Raw genomic sequence first — 22,781 nt, 5'->3', positions numbered from 1 at the left:
CGCCGCCGTGAAAGCCGGCCCGAGGGGACGGCGAGCCGGCCGCGGGATCCCGAGAGCCGCGGGCGGGGAGCCGGAGCCGGCGAGCTCGTGCCCGAAACGCACCGCCGCTCCCAGCAGGACGGCTCCCGGCGCACCGGGAAGGCCGCGGGAAGCCCGGGCAGGGACAGGCCACCCGGGACTCGGCGCCAAGCGCCGGGGCCGCACCGGGGCGAGCTGGCAGACGCGCTCGGCAACCGGGAGTGGCGATCGGGAGCGGGGGGAGCCGGCAACGGCTCCCGGGAAGGGCGGCAGCCCTCCCCGCCCCGGCACTTGCTGCAAACCCGCCACAAGGGCCGCGCCGGGGCCCCGACGGCCGGTTCGGAGCTTCCTCCCGCCCCGGTACCTACCGGTGGGCCGCGGCATTCCCTCCCCGACTCGGTGCCGCCTCCCGCCCCGATGCCGGTACCTACCGGCGGCCCGCGGGAGCCCGCCCGGCCCGGTCCGGCCAGCCCCGCCCCGCTGCCCCCGCCCGCCCCGGTGCTGGTACGTACCGGCGGCCCGCGGGAGCGCCCCCGCCGCTGCCCGGGCATCTTGGAGGCGCGGGGACACGGCGGCGGCGGCGGCGCGCGCGGGGCGGGCGGGGCGGGACCGCGCGCGCTCACGGGCCCCGCCCCGCCCTTAGGCCACGCCCTCCGCAGGTGAGACCGCCCGGACCGGGGCGTGGGAACGATGGGAACCCCATGGGATCGGGATAGTGCGAGCTCTATGGGATCAGGATAGTGTGTCCTATGGGATCGGGATAGTGCGAGCTCTATGGGATCGGGATAGTGCGAGCTCTATGGGATCAGGATAGTGTGTCCTATGGGATCGGGATAGTGCGAGCTCTATGGGATCGGGATAGTGTGTGTGTCCTATGGGATCAGGATAGTGTGTCCTATGGGATCGGGATAGTGCGAGCTCTATGGGATCGGGATAGTGCGAGCTCTATGGGATCAGGATAGTGTGTCCTATGGGATCGGGATAGTGCGAGCTCTATGGGATCGGGATAGTGTGTGTGTCCTATGGGATCGGGATAGTGCGAGCTCTATGGGATCGGGATAGTGCGAGCTCTATGGGATCGGGATAGTGTGTGTGTCCTATGGGATCGGGATAGTGTGTGTGTCCTGTGGGATCGGGATAGTGCGAACTCTATGGGATCGGGATAGTGTGAGCTCTATGGGATCGGGATAGTGCGAGCTCTATGGGATCGGGATAGTGTGTCCTATGGGATCGGGATAGTGCGAGCTCTATGGGATCGGGATAGTGCGAGCTCTATGGGATCAGGATAGTGTGTCCTATGGGATCGGGATAGTGCGAGCTCTATGGGATCGGGATAGTGTGTGTGTCCTATGGGATCAGGATAGTGTGTCCTATGGGATCGGGATAGTGTGTGTGTCCTGTGGGATCGGGATAGTGCGAACTCTATGGGATCGGGATAGTGCGAGCTCTATGGGATCGGGATAGTGCGAGCTCTATGGGATCGGGATAGTGTGTGTGTCCTATGGGATCGGGATAGTGCGAGCTCTATGGGATCAGGATAGTGTGTCCTATGGGATCGGGATAGTGTGTCCTATGGGATCGGGATAGTGTGTGTGTCCTATGGGATCAGGATAGTGTGTCCTATGGGATCAGGATAGTGTGTCCTATGGGATCGGGATAGTGTGAACTCTATGGGATCGGGATAGTGTGAGCTCTATGGGATCGGGATAGTGCAAGCTCTATGGGATCGGGATAGTGCGAGCTCTATGGGATCGGGATAGTGCGAGCTCTATGGGATCAGGATAGTGTGTCCTACGGGATCGGGATAGTGTGTGTGTCCTATGGGATCAGGATAGTGTGTCCTACGGGATCGGGATAGTGTGTGTGTCCTATGGGATTGGGATAGTGCGAGCTCTATGGGATCGGGATAGTGCGAGCTCTGTGGGATCGGGATAGTGCGAGCTCTATGGGATCAGGATAGTGTGTCCTATGGGATCGGGATAGTGTGTGTGTCCTATGGGATCGGGACACTGTGCCCCATGGGATCGGGACGTTGTGCCCCATAGGGTCAGGACATTGTGCCCCATGGGATCGGGACATTGTGCCCCATGGGATCGGGACATTGTGCCCCATGGGATCGGGACACTGTGCCCCATAGGGTCAGGACACTGTGCCCCGTGGGATCAGGACGCTGTGCCCCATAGGGTCAGGACATTGTGCCCCATGGGATCGGGACATTGTGCCCCATAGGGTCAGGACACTGTGCCCCATAGGGTCAGGACATTGTGCCCCATGGGATCAGGACACTGTGCCCCATAGGGTCAGGACATTGTGCCCCATGGGATCAGGACATTGTGCCCCATGGGATCGGGACATTGTGCCCCATAGGGTCAGGACACTGTGCCCCATGGGATCGGGACATTGTGCCCCATAGGGTCAGGACACTGTGCCCCATGGGATCAGAACACTGTGCCCCGTGGGATCAGGACATTGTGCCCCATAGGGTCAGGACACTGTGCCCCATGGGATCAGAACACTGTGCCCCGTGGGATCAGGACGCCGTGTGTGTCCCTGTGTTCCCGTGGGGTGGGGGGCAGTGTGTGTGTCCCTGTGAGGTGTGGGGAGCTGTGTGTTCCCATGCAATGCTCAGCTCTATTTGTCTGTTTTTGTGGGTTTGGTGAGGCTCACTACCTCAGCAGCAGGTCTTTCAACGCATTTATTTTTTTCAAAGCGAAAAATGAATTAAATGGGGCTTTCAGCACCCGGTTCAGCATCACAAAGGGACATCCCAGTGTTGTCCATACAAACCAGCTCTGGGTGAGGCTGGGTTGTTACCTGTGCACGTACATATGTACCCACAGCAATAACATCAAAGGGAAGCATGGGAGGGGGAACCCAGAACTGTAATTTATTCCTTGGTAATATGGGGACATGTGGCACAGGTTATTTATATTTGAAGGCTGCCCAGAGTGTAAAATGAGCCGTCTTTTAAAAATAAACATGAGGAGAATACATCCAGGCTCCTGGTGCGTCTGAAGGTGAGGCCGGGCGAGCTGCCGGCAGCTGCCGTGAGCCGGGGCCAACGGGTGCCTGCGCTGTGACCTGAGCGCCATCGTCACTGCACACACACGGACAGACACATGGACATACGTACACACGGACAGACACATGGACATACGGACACACAGACAGACACACGGACACACACACGGACACACGGACACGCGGACACACGGACAGACACATGGACACACGGACACACGGACATACAGACACATGGACAGACACATGGACACACGGACACACGGACAGACACACGGACACATGGACAGACACATGGACAGACGGACACACGGACACACGGATAGACACATGGACACACGGACACATGGACAGACACACGGACACATGGACAGACGGACACATGGACACACGGGCACATGGACACATGGACAGACACATGGACAGACACATGGACACATGGACACACGGACACACGGACACATGGACAGACACATGGACACATGGACACACGGACACATGGACACACGGGCACATGGACACATGGACAGACATGGACAGACATGGACAGACACATGGACACATGGACACACGGACACACGGACACATGGACAGACACATGGACACATGGACACACGGACACACGGACACATGGACACATGGACAGACACATGGACAGACACATGGACACATGGACACACGAACACACGGACACACGGACACATGGACAGACACACGGACAGACAAACGGACACAGATACACACACACACACACGGACACCCAGACAGGCCTGAGCACACGGCCGCTGTCCTGCTGTCCCTCTCCAGTGATGCAGGACAGACCTAAGGCTGGTTCTCGGTGGTTCTGTGCCAAGGGACCACGAGTGCTTCCTACAGGGTCTGACAGCAGCACAGTCAGTACACACCGTGCTGCTTGGGTTAAATCCCATCTCTGATTGTCTAGCAGGGACAGCACAGCCTGGCCAGCTGTGGCTAAACCACAGAATCTGGAGCTGTCCTGGCACCAGCCTTTGTCTCCGTGTCTGTGCAGAGCAACGTGAGCTGAGTGGACAGCCGGACCAGAGCCCTGTCCTCTGACCCTTACACAGACGGGAAATTAAAGCCACTTTTCCAAATTCAGAGCCACCAATAGCCCACAGCAGGTAGCCAGGGGTGGGTCCAGGCTCTGAGCAGAGCTGGAGCCTGTGGCTGGGCAAGAGCAGCTCCCAGACATGGCACAGCAGGCTGCAGGAGCTGAGAGCAGTGACAGCGAGCAGATGGCTGGAGGTCACAGCAAGGTCCCACCACCAAGGGTCTCCGGGTGACAACCTGCCTGCCCAGCACTCGCTGCGGTGCTGGAGTGCTGATACCAGTGGCAGCTCAGCCCCGAGCCCTGAGAGCTCAACCTCCCTCCCAGAGCAGCCAGGGACACGAAGCCCAGATGGTGGCACCGTGCAGTGGCTCTGTTGTGTGCCCGTGTCCCTCTGGCTCCAGCGCCAGCCCCACCACAGAAGGAGCGGGGCTGGGGAACACAGGGACAGCACAGATGGGTGCCATTGTCACCTCTGCACACCTGGAACCAGCTCGTGGGGAGCAGCTCTGGGGATGGCACAGCACAGATCAGCCCCGGTGCCTGCCCTGCCCTGCGATGCCCCGGCTGCTGCTGCACTCCCAGGCTGAGGGGCTGCGGTGGGCATGCACAGCTCCAGCTGCTCCATGCACAGCTCCAGCTGCTCCATGCACAGCTCCAGCTGCTCCAGCTGCTGAACAGACCCGATGCCAGGGCCCAGAGTTGGGCTGGGACCCACCAGAGCGTGGCTCAGAGACACGGCACGCTCGAGTTCCTCAGACAGTTTGCCTCATGGATCGCTGCAGATGCCAGCATCCCTCGAGGCCTGATGGGTGCCAGGTTCTGGGATCCTGCATCAACTGGCAGAGGTGTCAGGGTGACCTTGGGCAAATATTTACAATTCCTTTGTCTGTGCGTGTACTCCAAACACAGAAGGGGCAGGGTTCAAATGGCACTTTAATGAGCTGCAGCTCCTCGTGCTGATGTGCTGAGCAGCCCAGGGCGGGGAGGTCATCTTCATCTGCCCACAAAGGGGTGTCGGCGCTGGGGTGCCAAGTGCTCAGCAGCCCTTCTAGGACCTGGATGTTCTGAACAGGGGCCATCTCGGTCTCTGCATCACACGGCTGTGAGCGTGTTGCCCGGGCTCGGGGAATTGCAGTTTTTCTGCCCAAGGCTGGTCTGTACTCACATCCACATCGCACAGACAGGAATGGAAACACTCGAGTTGTGCCGCGTGCCTGGGATGCCGACTGAATAAATAACACGAGCCTATAAAGCAGGATTCCCCCTCGAAAATTTGCTCTTCCAGTGGAAAGCACAGAGGAAAAAAAAATCCTTTTAAGTTCTGCATCCCTCTTCCCACTCCTGAAGAGCAGACAGGCAGTGTGGAGATGAGCAGGGCTGGATGGATGGATGAATTCCCCCAGAAGAATTTCTTCTCGATTCTTTTCTACATTTGGATGGTTTCATTTCTCCTGCTCTCATTAGCACCTCCTTTATCCCCAGTTCCTGCCCAAGGGCATTCTGCACTCGCTGCCTCCCGCTGCGAAGGGAGGGCAGAGCAGGGATGGAAGCGGATGCTGTGCACCACCTCATGTTGAGGCCTGGAATTTCAGAGCCTGATACCGGCTCCAGCTCTCTCCCAAGACGAGGGAGGTGGAACTCTCATCTGCCCCGGAATTTACTCTGCTGGACCAGCGATGCCTCATCCTCACACTAGGGCTCCGTGTCCTGCCCTTCGTTAAGGCCCCGAGGTTGGACAGAGCTGCCAAGCCCCAGATGAGCTGTCCCAGGGGCTCCGAGGACTCATTTCTGAGGAGGAAAGCTATTTTCCAAAGTCCATCCCTTTTCTGCACTCGAACCAAGCCTGGATGCTCTCCCAGCCCAGCCCAGCTGTCTCAGAAGGGTCAGAGGATTTTGTGTCTCCGTTTGTGAGCAATGCCTTGCCCTGCCTCCCCTCCAGAGAGAAAGGAGGCAGGCTTTGACAGGTGAGAGCCATCCAGCCGGGTTTCCAGCCATCTCCTGCACATCTCTGTGCTGCCAATGCCATTTGCACATCCCATGCCAGGGCTCAGAGCAGATTTGCTCACAAAGTCCTGCTGTGCTCCCGAGTCCCTCCGGTCGGGCACGCAGAGGGACGACAGAGCTGCCTGTCCTTGTCCCTGGCATTGCTGGGCTGTGGGTCCCTGCTGGCACATATTCACCTTGGGAAAACATGCACGATGTTTGTGGAGCCCAGGGGTCAGTGTTACACATCTGTAATCCTGCATTCTGCACAGCATCCCACGGGCAAAGCCAGCTGTGCTGGCCTGAGCTGCGCCTGCATCCTCCCTTGGGGTTCACAGTAGCACCTCTGGGTAGGAGCAAGTGCTGGGCAGGGGACTGGAGAGACAGGACTGAGGTCTGCCAGAGCAAAATCCCTGTTTTGGCTGGGCAGGTGCCCATCCTCAGGAAATAACCCCTGTTCCTAAACAGCACTGTCTGAGTTATTGGGGCAGAGCAGGGAGCAAAAGGCACGTTGAGGGCATTTACTAACTCAGGTTGTGAAGGAGAGGCTGTGTGGGCTGGCTGCCAGCAGTCACTCCCAAAGGTGGTCCAGGAAGGGCAAGGCACAGGTGAGGGGATGAGCGAGACTGCAGTGGGTGAAGCACAGATGTTTATCTGGACAGGGGGAATGGTGGAGCCCAGATGTTTATCTGGACAGTGGGAATGGTGGAGCCCAGATGTTTATCTGGACAGGGGGAATGGTGGAGCACAGATGTTTATCTGGACAGGGGGAATGGTGGAGCCCAGATGTTTATCTGGACAGAGGGAATGGTGGAGCCCAGATGTTTATCTGGACAGAGGGAATGGTGGAGCCCAGATGTTTATCTGGACAGAGGGAATGGTGGAGCACAGATGTTTATCTGGACAGAGGGAGCAGACAGGTGTCCTGGGAGAATAGGCATGGAATCTGTCTTACAGCTGAAGGCCAGGGAGAGAGCTGGGCACAGTCCTGGGATGGGAGCTGGTCCCTCTCGGGCAGGAGGGAGCCCAAGGGCAGCCCGGAGAGCAGAGCTTGCCCCGCTGTGTCCCGCTGTGCTGGGCAGCCAGGTGGGGCTGGGGCAGGCCTGCAGAACAAAACACAGACTGGGCGAGACACAAAACACAAATACAGAACACAAACACAGAACACAGAACACAAAACACAGAACACAGAACACGAACACAAACACAGAACACAGAACACAGAACACAAAACACAGAACACAAAACACAGAACACAGAACACAAACACAGAACACAGAACACAGAACACAGAACACAGAACACAGAACACAAACACAGAACACAGAACACAGAACACAGAACACAAACACAAACACAGAACACAGAACACAGAACACAAACACAGAACACAGAACACAGAACACAAACACAAACACAGAACACAAACACAAAACACAGAACACAGCTCATCTCGAGAATAACGTGGTGTGCTGCTGTTCGGTGAGAGGTGCTGCGAGAGCAACTGGTGCTAAAGAGCTGTGAGCACAGCGGGTGAGGCTGCACAGGTGACAAGGACACAGATGGAGTGGCTGAGCCTGGAGGGAGGACACCCCACCCATGACCATGGCTGGCACCTCGTTGCAGGCTGTCTGCCCCCGGTTCAAGTGCAGCCCCCTGAGCTCCGGCCCCTTCCTCTCCCCACCCTTCCCGAGCCAGCCGTGAGTCCCGGGGTGAGGAGAGGAATTCCCTGTGGAATTCTGGCCTGGCAGGTCCAGCAGGATGCTCTGCCGGCTGCTCTGCTCCTCCCTCACGGCTGGGGCTGGGAGCACAGCGCTGTGCTCAGGCCTGAAGGGAGACTGAAGTCTGGAGGAGGAGGAGGATGGAGCCATGCACGGCTGCACACGGGCACTCACTCTCCTGTCCCCTCCACTGCTGCTGGGGCTGGTGAAGAGAAGCTGCCCCACGCCCTGGGGATGGCCCATTCAGCCCACCTGGCAAAACAAAAATATTTTTCATTTGGATGGAGATAAAAGGTAAAATCTTCACATCTAAGAGCTCTGCAGTGCTGTTATGGAGGTGGTTTATCTCCTTGTTTTCCAGAGAGGCTCTTGCTTGTGCAGCTATCTGAGGATCACACTCTCCAGCCAGCACCAAATTCCCGCAGAGCCAGGAACTCACACTTGGCTTTTTATTCTTAAAGCTCCAGTTCCTGGAGCAATGATTGTCATAACTCACCATCTACTTCAAGTGAGGCAAGTTTCTCACCTTCCCTGCACCTCACAGATGCAAAGAGAATGCCAGTGTCAGGTTTTAAGGAGATCTGATGCTTGTTTGATGGAAGAAAACTTCCCAACACTGTCCCCTCATGCTGGTCACATCCCGGAGTTTGTGGGCTGCTTTGCTGCTGCTGGAAAAGTTGTTCTCCCTCTCTCACAGCTCATTATTGTAATTGCAGCTCTCAGGGACAGGAGAAGTGTGCTCCTTCACAGGCACATCCATCCTAATGGTTTCTGCCTCACTGCCAAGGAGAAATCATCATAAATCAGGGCTACGAGGACTTTTGGAGAGCCCTTCTGCTTCAGGTGTTTCAGCCGTCAGTGCAGGAGCCCTGTGAGACACCCAGCAGCCAGCTGAGAGGGGTGTTTGGGGAACACATTGCTGGCTCAACAGACTGAGGAAAAAAGTCAATTTTGGTCTATTTTCATCCCGAGCAGAACGTTCGGGACCTGACACCCCCTCCAGCAGGGAGCTGGGTCGGTCCTCACAGGAGCTGCAGTGCACTGGGAGAGCTTTTGCCACTTCATAGCCACTCACAGAGCTTTACAGGTTTGAAAAAAGTATTTCCAGCAGCTGAGGAGGGCAGGAGAGCTGGCTCAGTGCACGGGATCTGCTTTCCCGGGGGGATGCTGCTATTGCCAGGGGCTCAGTGGGCTGGACAGAGCTGAGCACCTCCCCACTGCCACTGCCCCTCTGCCTGTCTCTGACACAGCCCCACTGCCACTGCCTCTGCCACTGCCCCTCTGCCTGTCCCTGACACAGCCCCACTGCCACTGCCACTGCCACTGCCCCTCTGCCTGTCCCTGACACAGCCCCACTGCCACTGCCACTGCCCCTCTGCCTGTCCCTGCACACACAGCCCCACTGCCCCTCTGCCTGTCCCTGCACACACAGTCCCACTGTCACTCTGCCTGTCCCTGACACAGCCCCACTGCCACTCTGCCTGTCCCTGCACACACAGCCCCACTGCCCCTTTGCCTGTCCCTGACACAGCCCCACTGCCCCTCTGCCTGTCCCTGCACACACAGCCCCACTGCCACAGGAACCAAGAACTGGAGCTTTCCAGAGCCCTCCTGGGGTGAAGAGCCCTCCTCCCTGCAAGGACATTGGTGACAGCCCCACGCTACTGCCAGGAGAGATCGTCCTTCCAACTCACTCATACCCACAGGCACAGATAGATTTGAGTTCTTCCAAACTTAGCAAGTTTCATGGAGGGTTTTCCAAAAATCATTCATCAAAACTTCTGCAGATAATTATGAGTTTGTTGCTCATTTATTAGCACCAGGCTGTAATTACTGGGTATCCAGATGATTTGCTACACAGATCATGTGGTGCTGAGTAGGTCAGATGAGTACAAGGCTCAGATTAGGATTTTTAAGTGTGTTTTCCCAGGAAAGTCTGCAATGCATCCCTAAATGCTGCTGTGCTGTCAGCAGCACGTCTGTGGGTCTACAGAGGCAGACGTGGGCACTTTGGGATAAACGTGGATTGGCCTTTATAGATAATTTTACTCTGTTTTGTCCAGCTACAGCAATGTGTGCCCAGGGACACTGCTGTGTGTTTTCCAGGAGTGTGACACATGCATCCCTGTGCCCTGCCAGTGCCTTCTCAAGGCATTTTGCTGTTCAGTGGCCCAATGCAGCACGGAAGTGGCCATACAACAGCACTTGGCCAAAGCCCTGTGGCCCTGTGGTGACGCTGTCCTCAGCCACACTTCTGCTGCCACTCCTGGGCTCCCAGCCCTGGGGCTGTGCTTGTGCCACTGGGGTGTGCAGGTGCTGCTCAGGGTGGTGCTGGAACTGCCCAGGAGCACAGGGAGCAGATGCTTTGGGCAGCAGCTGCTCCATTTGGACACCGTGGCTGCCACAAAGAGCCTCTCTTGCTCTTGTTCTGCTCTGTCCCCCCACAGCAGAGGCAGAGCAGGAGCTGCCTCTCCAGCTCAGGGGGGAGCAGAGGCCCCAGGAGCTGTCAGGAGCTCTCATGGGCAGGGGAGGCTCAGCAGAGATGGAGGCAGAGCCCAGGCAGCCCTGGGCAGGACATTCCCTGTGAGAGCTGCTCAGGATCCCCCCAGTGTGGGGATGGCAGTGCCAGCTGCTCAGCGTGCCTGGAGCCCCTCTGCACAGCTTTCCCTGGGCTTGGCAGCACAATCCATCCCGGCACAGCAGCAGGAGAGAGGCTCCCTCACATGCAGTGAATCCCCTGCAGGATCTGGGCATTCTGGGCTGCCTTTCCAGCACTGGTTCATCTCTTTTTCCAGCACCCTGTGGGGAGTTGGACATCCCACATACCCAGACCAAAGGTGGTTTGAGGGGAACCAAGGTGGAATCACTGCCTGGCTTTGTGTGGGGCGAGTCAGGATGAGCTCCAGCATCTCCCAACCCCGAAACCGGTCTCAGCCTGCAGCCCACGGGAGTTTCGCTCCTGGAAACCGCCCTCCGATCCAGCACCTCTGCTGTGAGCCCTGTCCCTCCCCTCCCTGCCCAGCTCTGTGTGAGGGCTCACAGGGGCTCACAGGGGCTCACAGGGGCTCACAGGGACTCACAGGGGCTCCAGCAGCCCTGCACTGTGAGCAGCAGTGGGTGCTCTTTGCCTGTGGCTGTGTGGGTGCCAGCGTGGCTCCTGAAGGGCACATCACCTCTGGGAACGATGCCAGCCATGGAGAGTGAAACACTTACACCAGTGTAGGAGTTCAGCACCATCAGCGCTCATCACTGCTCTCCACAGCATCTTCCTCACCCTCCTGCTCCCCCATGGGCAGAGGATGCTCCACAGCCTGTCCCAGAGGCAGCAGACGTGGCCACGCGCGCTCTCCTCCCGCTTGTGCAGCTACCCGGCCCTGCGGTCCCGTTTGGATAACTTGCCTTCAGCAGCTAAAATCCTTTGGCCAAAACCCTCAACTCCTGGAAAGGCTGGAGGACAGCTGTGAGCCTCCCTGAGGAGCCCCAGCAGGAACAGGGAGCAGTGCCACAAGGCCAGCTCTGGGGAGCAGGAACCCGTGTGTTCACGGGCTCGGGGAAATCAGCTGGGTCACTTGGGGGACCAGGGGAATAAAGCACCACTCACCACCTCCCACAGCTGCTGGATGGAGCCCCGAGCGCAGCTCCTCCGCCGGTGGATAACAAGGACAGTCCCCACTCCGCACCCCTCTGGTCACAGCAGCCCTGCTGAGGGTCCCTGCCGGGGGACACCTCTCAGAAACCCCGTGAGGAGGATGTCAGGACCCCTTTGGAATTGTGTTTTCGAACTACCAGAAGCGCACAGGAAGATGATATCCTTCTCCATGGCAGCTGCCTGGGGGACACATCTGCTCCTGTCCCGCTGGCAGACAGGGAGCTGCCTCCCCACAGAGCCCTGCACAGCCCAGGGCAGCACGGCAGGGCTGGGCTGCTCCGGTTCCATCTCTGCGAGTTTCACTGCAGCTTGGAAATGAACAAAACCAGACCAGCACCAAAGGGGCTGGAACTCTCACCCAAACAGGAGCCTTTACGGACCTCTGGGGTGAAAGATGAGGCGTTAATCACCACTGCCTCTCCCCCATGCCAGTTCTGTGCAGACTTTGGGCCTGGCAGACTGTGGGCATCTCCTGCCAGCACCACCAGCCACCTCATATCAGCTCCTGGCTTCATGAGGGTCTGAGCCAGACCCGCTGGAGCAAAGAAACTTCAACTATTTATTTGTTGGATACATTTTCTATTTGTTTTTGCTATACCTGTTTCCCAGTGGCTGCTGCCTTGGAGAGGCAAACACTCTGATGCTGTTCCAGGCATTTTTCATGTTTTCCATGTTTCCAGGGCTGGGGCATTTTGCTTTCAGGTTTCCATCCAGATCTCTGGTTTTAGACAAGAACTAAAGAGCAGCTAGTCTGGGCGTGGCTGGCAGCACCCAGGATGAACACAGCTACTCAGTGTGCCAGATGTTGCTCTGCTAGTGGTCACAGCTCTGCTCTGTTCCGTATCCCAGGGCTGCAGCACGGGACTGTTGGCATTAAAAGGCTCTGAGCTGATCTCTGCAAGTTTTCCGACACCTTCTGACCAAAATGCTTTTTTAGGGCCAGCACACCCCTCCAAGGAAAAGCAGAAGGGGCATAAAGTGAGCCCTGTGGCAGTTTGGAGACACACACAGCCTGCAGGCCATGGCAAGGGGAGGCAGGAGCAGGACAGGTTTGTGCCTTGGTGTCAGCCCAGCTTGGGATGGCCCCGAGCCGCCCGGCGCTCGCCTCCAGCACTGACCACGGGCACAGGCACAGCCAACACCGTCACAGACAGGAAACCCTCACCTGTCCCAGGGCACACCTGGAGAAAAGATGGCTCAGAGCTGGGGGCCCCCGGGTCCCGCTGAATCTGTCAGATCTCGAGTGCCAAAATCCAGGGTGTCTGCGCTACCAGCTCGGGAGAGACAGGAAACTGTCAGGAAGGGAAGCAGGAGGATTTCCAGCTCCACTGGGGCCTCGGGGAATCTCCCATTAGCGGCTTTAAGAGACACGTGTCGGCGGCTCTTTCACCGTCTCTTTATTCTGCTCTCCTTCGTCTGGAGAGGAATGAAACATCCCGGGATTAAAATCCCTGCAAAGATCCCTTTCCACTCTGCAGCTTTAAAGCTGATGCCTCTGTACAGAGCCCTCCCTGCACCGCACATGGAGCCTAACCTAAACCAGAATGGTATTTATGGCTCCTAATTAGGATAAGAGCCATTGCAGAGGAGAAGGAAAAGCAGCCTCAGGTCGGGGGAGGTTGGTGTGCTGGGGATGTGCACAGCAGGGGAATACACCAGACGTGGATGGTTGGGATGAAACACTCAGAAATGCCCTGTGCTGTGGGCAGCCCATCCCTTCCAGACCTGGAACACGAGCCTTTGGGAATTATCACCTCTGTTCCAGTGCTGCTGACACCGGGGTTTGGGGTTTGGGGAGTCAAAGCCATTTTTTGTCTGCAGCTCCAGTGTCCCCAGCACTAACCCAGGGCTGTCAGGTGTCTGGCACAGGAGAGCCCAAGAGCTTTCTGTGCTTCCTGCCCAAACTGGACTTTAGGGGAGGAAAAAGATGCAATGCTGAGGGCAGGTGGAGCAGCAGAGCCCAGCACAGAGCCCTGGCAGTGCCTCAGCTGGACCCCTGCTGATGCTGCTCTATCCCAGTGCATCCCCAGTTCTGGGCTGGTTACCTGTGGGCAGCAAGTCAGCTGGTTCTTGAACAAATGTGGAATTCTAGCTCTTGCTGCAGTGCTTTGTCAGGGACCACGTTATTTCATGTATCTGGGTCAAGCTCATTCCTTCTTCAGAAGTGCATTCCAGGGAGCTGAAAGCGCTGCCCTTCCCCAGCATCCAGCTGTGCTTCATTGCCATCTCCTTCCAGGGTGATTCACTGGGACAAAACTCTCCGTGGAGCAGTTCTTTCCCAAGCAAGGACTCACAGTGGGAATTTCTCCCAGCACACCCGAGCTCGAGCCTCGAGCCGAAGGCAGAAGCAATTCAGCAGGGACTGAGCACATCCATCAGCCCCCTCTCGCTGGGCTCCCCTGGACTGCTCTGTCCCTGCAGGAAGATGAGGAACCAACAGCTCTTACACCTGCAAGGTCCTTGCCAGCTGCCAGTTCCTGCTGACAGCAAGGAGAGAGCACCACCCCCGTGTGGGGCACTGTGAGCTGGGGATGCCCTGCCGGGCTCAGCCCCCATCATCATCATCAGCTCAGCCCTCATCAGCTTGGGATGCAATTACCCCCCCATCAACACACTGCTCCTTTCACCAGCTCATGCAGCTTGTTCTGGAGCTAAAAACAGAGCGGTGAGCAGCTTCTGACAGCACCCAGAAATCAAACAAAAATGCTGGGCTTTGTTTTCCTTGAAAAGCATTTTTGAATGTCCTCGTGGCTGTGTCAAAAATGACAGACAGTGGTTGGGCTCCAGCAGAAAAGTCTGATCCCCAGGGGAGATGTGTGGGGCAGGTGGGGCAGGTGGATTAAACCCACACGGGTTTAATTTTAGTTTTTTAATTTTTAATTTTAATTTTAATTTAATTTTAATCGCCCCTCCCAGCAATCGCAGAATCCCAGAATGGGTTGGGTGGGAAGGAACCTTAAAGCCCACCCAGCTCTTCCCCCTGCCATGGGCAGGGACACCCCCAGCTATCCCAGCGTGTTCCAAGCCCTGGCCAACCTGGCCTGGAACACTTCCAAGGATGGGGCAGCCACAGCTGCTCTGACAGGCAGATGTCCCTCTTGTCCCCAGCTTGCTCATTACTCTTCTGTGGAACATTTGTAGAAGCAGGTTTTCCCACTCCACAGAGCATTTCCCACCCCAGAAAGCCACACTGGGCTCCCATTTGGGGTGATGGCAGGCACACATCACCTCAGCCATTTGTCACACTTTTGCTCACACATCCCTGGTGTGAGAAATCCCCGAGGAAAGCTCTTCAGGCAGGCTGGGATCCTGCTGCTCTTCCCCTCCCTGCACTGGAGCCTTGGTCAGGAGCTGCAGCTCAGGGACTGACCTGAGACCCCAGGATGGGACACGGGCCACCCCCACACTCAGAGAGCTCCCTCAGCAGTGCTGAGGCAGCACAATGTGCTCTGAATAATCGAGAATAATGAAGGAATTCTGCAAATCAAAGCACTTTTTTCTCGTAACCTGCAGACAGAATCACTGCCTGAATTCATCAAACAAAACCGGTCCTGATGCACTCTCTCAGCTCTGATCCTCCTCCTGAACCTGTTCAAAACTGGTTCAGAGAGATTTTCCTCTCTCAAACAGAGGTGCAAAGGTGCCACAGGTGCCTCCTGCTCAGAATGGCGTTCCAGGGCACTCAGTGCCTGTCCCAGTGCTCACTGTGCCAACACTGACATATCCCTCCGCTCCTCTGGATCCCAGCCCCTCTCTGCAGCTTCTCTCAGCACTGATGCTCTGTCACAAGCTCCAGCTCACATGGATCTTCAGCTTGGTCTGACAGGGATCCTTCTTTCCAGTCCTCAGCACTCCCCCTGCTCCCATCCCATGCACCCAAGCCGGTTGAATTTAGCAGGCAGCTCTGGGAGTGGATCCCAGGGCCAGGATGAGCTGCTGTGAGCCCTGCAGGACGCTGTGACGTGGGTTATTGGCATGGCAGAGCTGGTCAATGCAGCTGCCACACAAGAGCGCAGATTTAAATGTTGAAAAGCCTCAGGGACCTAGGGAAAGAGCAAAAAAAGGAGAACATTCATATGAAATAATTCTCTAACTTTCACATCACTCCCCTGGCCTCACAAGCCCTGGGCAGCTCAGTTCTGCTCCATGAGCTAATAGCTGAACCTTTCAGCCAAAGCTGAAACAGTCTGGAGGCAGAGAGTTGTCAGGAGCAGTGTGTGCCCAGCTCCCCATCCCCTGTGTGCTGTGGGTTATGAACCATTTCCAGTCCCTGCCCTGCTCCAGCCGTGCTGTGGGGCTGTGGGGGCAGTGCCTGCTCCCCCTGGCACACTGCACACTGTCCCCACGTGTCCCCTGACGCCTGCCCACGGCCACCTGGGCCGTGCCACCGCTGGACTCTGAGGCACAGACCCTGCCAGGCTGACCCACGTGGCCACTGAGGGTTGTGGCTCCAGAAATCTCTGCGAGGCAGCTGAGCCCAAAACCCCCATTATCCACACGCCTCTGGGGACACAGCCTCATGGAATGGTTTGGGTTGGAAGGGACATTAAAGCCCATCCCATTCCACCCCAGCCATGGCAGGGACACCTCCCACTGTCCCAGCTGCTCCAGCCCCAATGTCCAGCCTGGCCTGGGACATTCCAGGGATCCAGGGACAGCCCCAGCTGCTCTGGGCACCTGTGCCAGGGCTGCCCACCCTGCCAAGGAAGAACTTTTTCCATAAATCAAATCCAACTTTCCGTCTTTCCCTTTTGGTGCAGCGCTCCCTTCCTCAGGGACTGCAGAGGGACTGATGGTGCCAGTCTGGGGGCACCTCCTGCTCTGTTTATCCTGCTGGCTGTGTTCCAGGGGCACAGAGAGCCTCGGGGAATGCCTGGGAGCCTTCCAGACCATCACAGATGGCTGCTGGCCTGGGCTCCCCCAGCTTCCCTGATTTCCCACAAGTGAAAGCAAGAATCTGAGCAGAGCTGAGGGGCCGTGTCCCACGGCAGCAGGGCAGGGCTGCCTGCGCTCAGTCACTGCAGAGATCCCCCTCAGGCACCTCAGAGCCCTGGGAATGAAATCCTGGTGGGCTCTGGCTGCTGAGCCACCATCCCCAGGCAGTACAGACAAACACCCACCCTGGCAATCCTGGACTTTGCCATCCCACCTCGGCCCCGTGCTAGCAGGGCTGGGCTGTGCCCACCTGTCCTGCAGCTCTGCCCCACGGCACATCACCCCAAGGGATCACAGAAATCACAGGAAACAGAAAACACAGGAAACACAGGAAACACAGAAAACACAGGAAACAGAAAACACAGAAAACACAGAAATCACAGGAAACAGGAAACACAGGAAACACAGAAATCATAGAAAACACAGAAATCACAGAAAACACAGGAAACACAGAAATCACAGAAAACAGGAAACACAGGAAACAGAAAACACAGAAAACACAGAAATCACAGGAAACAGGAAACACAGGAAACACAGAAAACACAGGAAACAGAAAACACAGAAAACACAGAAATCACAGGAAACACAGGAAACACAGGAAACAGAAAACACAGAAAACAGAAAACACAGGAAACACAGAAATCACAGAAATCACAGAAAACACAGAAATCACAGGAAACACAGAAATCACAGAAAACATAGAAATCACAGAAAACACAGGAAACACAGAAATCACAGGAAACACAGAAATCACAGAAATCACAGGAAACCATCCCCAGAAAAGCCCCAAAAGCAGCATCATGCAGGCAGACGTGGTGCGGCAAGGGCAGCATCTCCTGCAGCTCCCACAGGATGCTCCGCTCTGACCATCCCTGAAGGATTTGGACACAACCTCAGCATCAGTCCCTGGTGGGTTTTTTTTCCCAGCTCATGCACCCCTCAGTGAAAGGGGCAGAGGAGAGAAAAACAGAAAGAAAAGTTTCCGGTTTTTAATTTTTTTTCCCCAAAATTTTGCCCATTCACTCTGGGCATATGGCCAGAAAGCAATAAAAATCTGTTCTGTTTAGAAACAGCTTAGAAACATATAAATAACAGCAGTTTGGGGTGGCAAGAGCTGCAAATACAGGGAGTTGTAAGTTCTTGAGTTTATTAACATCTGAAGGGGATAACGAGAGCTTTATAACATCTAATTGAATTAAACACTCCAATTTGGGGATGTAAAATTTGCCATCATGAGCCACAATTATAAACCTTCCTGGCACTGCTGTTGTTTCTCTCCTAGCAATAAAAATATGAGGAAGTGGTGTTTTATTTGATATAATAAATGAATTTGTGTGCATCTCTCAGTGATTTGTCGGTGTGGGCAGGGTGTGCAGGAGGGGAAGGGCTCCCCAGCACCCCTGTTCCCCCTCCCCTTGGCCCAGCAGGGCTCAGGCACCACCAGCTGTGGCTCCTCTCTTGTGCTAACTGAAGAAAGATCTCATTTTTAGCCTCATCAGTGTCCTGAGCCCGTGGAAGCCCTGGCTGGAGCAGAAGGGAGGGCAGCCCCAGGAGAAGGGAAACACAGAATATTTGCAAGGAGGAGGCCTGGAGAGCTAACAGCTGCAGGGCTGAGGCTCAGCCTGTGTTCCCAAGGAGAGCTGCCCCAGGCACAGCTGGGCTGGCTCGTGGAGCTGGAGGCAGAGCAGGATCCCAGGGCAGCGAGGAGCAGGAAGGGCTGTGACTGCTGGGTGATCCACAGCCAGCAGAACCACTGCAATTAAAAACATTTTCTCCTCTGCCTAGGTGTTTTATTTCAGTCCAGGTTCTTTGGAAATAAACACACATCAAAATTGAAAACCAGGAGTGCTGGCCTTGGTTCTGCTGCTCGCCCAGGCTGGGTTTGGGGGTGCCCAGGCTGGGTTTGCGTGATGCCCAGGCTGGGTTTGTGTGCTGCCCAGGCTGGGTTCGGGGGTGCCCAGGGTGGGTTTGGGGGTGTCCAGGCTGGGTTTGGGGGTGCCCAGGCTGGGTTTGTTTCCCTGTGCTCTGGCACAGGGAGGATGTGGAGCTGCTGTGGCACACTGCCCACCCCACACATCTGCACTGTGAGCCAGGGCCCAGAGGAACAGCTCCCCCTGCACAAGGAGCCCCCTGGAAATGCTGCCCCTGTCTCATTGCACAGCCCTGGCTGAGCAGAACACTCGGTACCAGTGAACTGGGTCCAAAACCAGTCTTTACTGGTGCTGCTGCAACCCTGGCAGGGATTCCTCTCCACGGGCATACAGGAGAGCTGGCTCCTTGCTCCCCAAGGCACAGCAGCTGCTCTGCAGGATGATGCCAGTCCCCAGGGTTAATTAAACCAAAAAGGTTTAATTCCAGCGTCTGGTTTCTGATTGTGCTTTTGCTGACTCCTTTTAGAGCACCATCCTGGTAACACCTTCCTTTCCAAGGCAGACCCACTCTTCACACCTGACTCCCTCAGTGAGTTCTGAGGAAATCCTAACGCTGGGAACATGCCAGGAATTCCCCAGTGCCGTGGGCAGGAGGGAGGCTCCCATGGTCTCCAGCCTGGCCACGATGTCAGAGCAGGAGCAGAAGCAGGATGGTGGCAGCTGGAGTCACTCTGTGTCTGGGAGACAAAGCTGGCCACTCACACCCAGCTGAGCACTTTGCTCAGGGAACAAACTGCTGGTTTTCTTTTGGCTGCTCGAGGTCCCTACTTGTGCCATCCAGGGACCCAGCCCAGGGCAGGATGGGCTCTAAAAAGAGGGGTCAGGGTTTGCCCTCTCTGCCTCGAGCCTTCCCCAGCCCTGAATGAGTCTTTGGAGCTGCAAAAGCAGATAGAAAATTAAACCACATATGGATTATTTCAACCATAAAATACAATCAAATTTAAATTAGAGTCACTCACATGATGAGTGAGTGAGTGAATGGTGACTGGCATCAACCACAGGCAACCAGGGGAGGGATGCTGCTGGTAACAGATGGTGGGCACTTCAATTTCCCCCTCTTTTCAGGCTGGATGTCTAAAAGCTCAGACAGCAACACCCCAGGGTACCAATAATAATCCAGGGTACAAATCCCATGATAGAAATCACAGAATCATGGAACCACAGACTGCTTTGGTTTGGGAGGGACCCTCATGCTTTCAGTTCCTCCTCCCTGCCGTGGGCAGGCACACTGTCCTCTAGACCAGGCTGCTCCAAGTCCCCTCCAGCTTGGCCTTGGAGACTTCCAGGCACGGGGCAGCCACAGCTTCCAACACGCCGGGGTACAAACCCCAGGGTGGCAGAGCTTGGTGTCTGTGCCCCTGGGGCAGGGGCTGCCTCTGCCTCTGCTGCAGAGCCACAGCCTCCCGTCCCTTTCGGCTCCCACCGCGCTCCCACGCTGTCTGAAGCACACGCTGGGTGTCAGCTGGGCTGGAAAGCCCTGGGGTGACCAGGCTGGCCCCCAGCCTGTGCCCCTGTCCCTCCTGGCACAGCTCAGCACAGACCTCCTGTGGCGCCAGGGACAGTTTGAGGAGTTTGTTCTTCTGCTGTCCCCAATCCTTTGTGACCCTCTGCAGGGGCAGAGCATTGTGAGCCAGAGCAGGGACAAATCCAGCTGAGAAATAACCCAAAGAAATAGAAAAGCAAGAAAGAGGGGTTATTTTTCAGCTGTCTGGTTTCTCAGTTTGGTTCATTCTGTACTGGCTCAGTCTAAGGACAGGGAGGAGGTGGGGACTGTGAGCAGGGCGTGCTCTGGACTGGCCTGCTCTCTCCCTTCCCGGACTGTTCACAGCCCAGAGCCCGGAGCTGGGAGCTGCCATGGGCCAAACTCCAGCACAGGTCCTGAGCTGAGGTCACCTCCATCCCTGTCCACAGGCAGCTGTGAAGGGACTCAGCCCCCTGAAGGGATGGATGGGTTACAGATGCCCAGTCCTGGTCATGCATGCCCTCCTCCCACCACGGCACCCAGCAGTCAGTCCTGGCTGAGAGCTGAAGCAGATCTGCTGTGTGCTTCTGGGGAGACCCATTTTCAGTGCTGGCAGGCACTGAATGGGCTCTCACGAGAGCTGCTTGCTCCTTGCTCCCGAGCAAAAGCGATGGGGTGAGCAGTGATTTACCCACTGAGCTCCCCAGCTGTGCTGCTCAGTGGGAGCAGGGGTTTGCTGAGGACTCGTGGCACAATTTAACACACAAGAGACCAGTGTGGGGCTTCTCTCCACTCTGTCCCATCCTCTTCTTCTTTCACCTGCCACTGAGGTGGCTCTGATCACTGATGGACGGTGCTGGGGTACGTTAGCAGCTGAGCCTGGCAGCAGGGGCTGTGCTGAGCAACATCCCCACCCTTCCCACCAGCATTCCCAGCATTCCCACCCCAGCAGGTTCCCAAACTTTTGATTTTCTCAGTGCTGGTGGCTCTGATGGCAGTGAGTGGCTTTGAGAGAGCAGCAGCAGAGACAGACCATCTGTGCTGCTGCAGCACCAGGAGCACAGCCCAGCCCAGGGCAGCTCTCTGCACCCTGAGCTCCTCTGCTGCCCACGGCACTGCAGTGACACCAGTGGCACCAGTGGCACCAGTGACACCAGTAACACACCAGTGGCACCAGTGGCACCAGTGACACCAGTGGCACCAGTGACACCAGTGGCTGTCTCCTGATACCCTGGGCCACTTTGCCTGGCAGCAGCACAGACTGAGCCACCTGTCTCCAGTCTCTGAAGAAAAGGCCTTAAAGACCTTTGTGAGAGCACCTGATGCTGCTGGGGGGCAGAGATGCACTTTTCACATGTCAGCCCCTTCCCTGACCCGGCAGAACCTTTCTCCCTGCTCTAAGGCCGTGTGGGCTGCTTGCTCCTTCCTCCCAGGCATGTTTTCTGGGAGCAGGGAGCAGCTCTGCCCCCCGTGCAGCTGGATCCTCGTGCACAGGGTGCACACCAGCCTGTCCTGCTCCCCTCTGGCTCCCCTCCACTCTCTGCCCTGCTCCTGCTGATGTTTGCAACCCCAGCAGTTTGAAATGCCCCCTGAAAATGTCTCTTTCCTCCCAGCTCACTGGCAGAGCCCCTGGACAGGGCTGAGCCGAGGAGAGGCTCCCCTTGCAGTGTGTCCCCTCAGAGCCATCCCCTCTGCCTCATGGGCCACCTCTCCCAGCTGGAAACGTCTCATGGCCCTTGGTACCCCAGTGGCACGGGGTGGTGGCAGCAGCTCTGGGCACATGGATGGGAGCCCCTGGACCCTGTGGGAGCCCTGTTCTCCTGCAGCCCAACAGGGGGGCCATGGTGAGCTCTGAGTGCTCAGGGCCAGTGGCTCTGTGCTGCAGGAGGGCTCTTTGCAGCACCAGTGCAGCTAGTTCTGCACCCACCACTTTGAGGGATTGGTGATGAGTACGTGTCCTCCTCTTCCCCAATCCTCCAGAGCTGGAAGCATCTGTGTTCATCCTCAGCCACGCCTGAGCGCCACAGGCGCTGTTGTTGACGTTCACAAGGTGCTGGAGGGCTCCATGGACACCCTTGTTCCCAGGGAAGGGGTGTTGAGGACAGCATGGCTGCAGACACCAGCCCAGTGGGCCATGGATCCGTGTCCCACATCCCTGAGCACATCCCTGAACACATCCCTGAACACACCCTGAGCACATCCCTGAACACATCCTAAGCGAGAACATCCCTGGGCACATCCCTGACCACATCCCTGAACACATCCCTGACCACATCCCTGAACACACCCTGAGCACATCCCTGAGCACATCCCTGAGCACACCCTGAGCACATCCCTGAGCACATCCTGAGCACACCCTGAGCACATCCTGAGCACATCCCTGAGCACATCCTGAGCACATCCCTGAGCACATCCCTGAGCACACCCTGAGTACATCCCTGGGCACATCCCTGAACACATCCCTGAGAATATCCCTGAGCACATCCCTGAGCACACCCTGAGCACATCCCAGCCCAAGGGCCCTGCTGTCCCAGGCACAGAGGGAATCTGCTCTGCCCTCGCCTCTCACCAATGGGAACGTGCAGCAAACCAGGGCACCAGAGGATCTGGGCTAGAAAATCAGCTGCACTGATTTATTTATTAACCCAGATCTGCAAAAGCAGGAAAAGAAGCTGCAAAAGCCAGAGAAGCTGCAAAATCCTGCCCTTCCTCCTTGCTCGCCTGGGGGAAGATCAAATGTAGAAGCACAGCCCAGGCCCGTGGTTCAGGCCAGAGGTTCCCCCCGAGCATCTGAGTCTAGGCAGCCTCCTGTGCTCCCTCCCTGTGCCCAGCTGTGTCCCCAGACAGGCTGAGGAGGGTTTGGGTTAGAGCACAAAGGCGAGTTCTGTTGCCGGTGTGTGGTGGCACTGGGCCCTGGGGGAAGGTGGCCCCGCGTGCTCCAGCAGTGGAGTTTTGCAGCGTCCCAGGTTTTTGATGCTCATGTAGCTGC

At 56.8% G+C, this 22,781-nt stretch overlaps 1 protein-coding gene across 3 annotated transcripts in view; it reads right to left on the bottom strand.

Moving 5' to 3' along the window:
• The window catches only part of MID2 (midline 2), a 59,531-nt gene extending 58,905 nt beyond the window's left edge, over positions 1 to 626 (bottom strand). Inside the window, exon 1 of one of the 3 annotated variants that reach the window (XM_086850047.1) lies at positions 531 to 626. The gene's annotated coding sequence lies outside the window, so the exon portion shown is untranslated. The other 2 variants (XM_086850048.1, XM_086850049.1) reach the window with 2 other exon arrangements.
• Between the last annotated feature and the right edge of the window lie 22,155 nt (positions 627 to 22,781).

Source organism: Cyanistes caeruleus, chromosome 14 (assembly GCF_971803275.1).
Source record: "Cyanistes caeruleus chromosome 14, bCyaCae1.hap1.1, whole genome shotgun sequence".
Taxonomy (NCBI): Eukaryota; Metazoa; Chordata; class Aves; order Passeriformes; family Paridae; genus Cyanistes; species Cyanistes caeruleus.
Note: the sequence above shows the minus strand (reverse complement) of the source record. Positions and strands in the feature narration are given on the sequence as shown.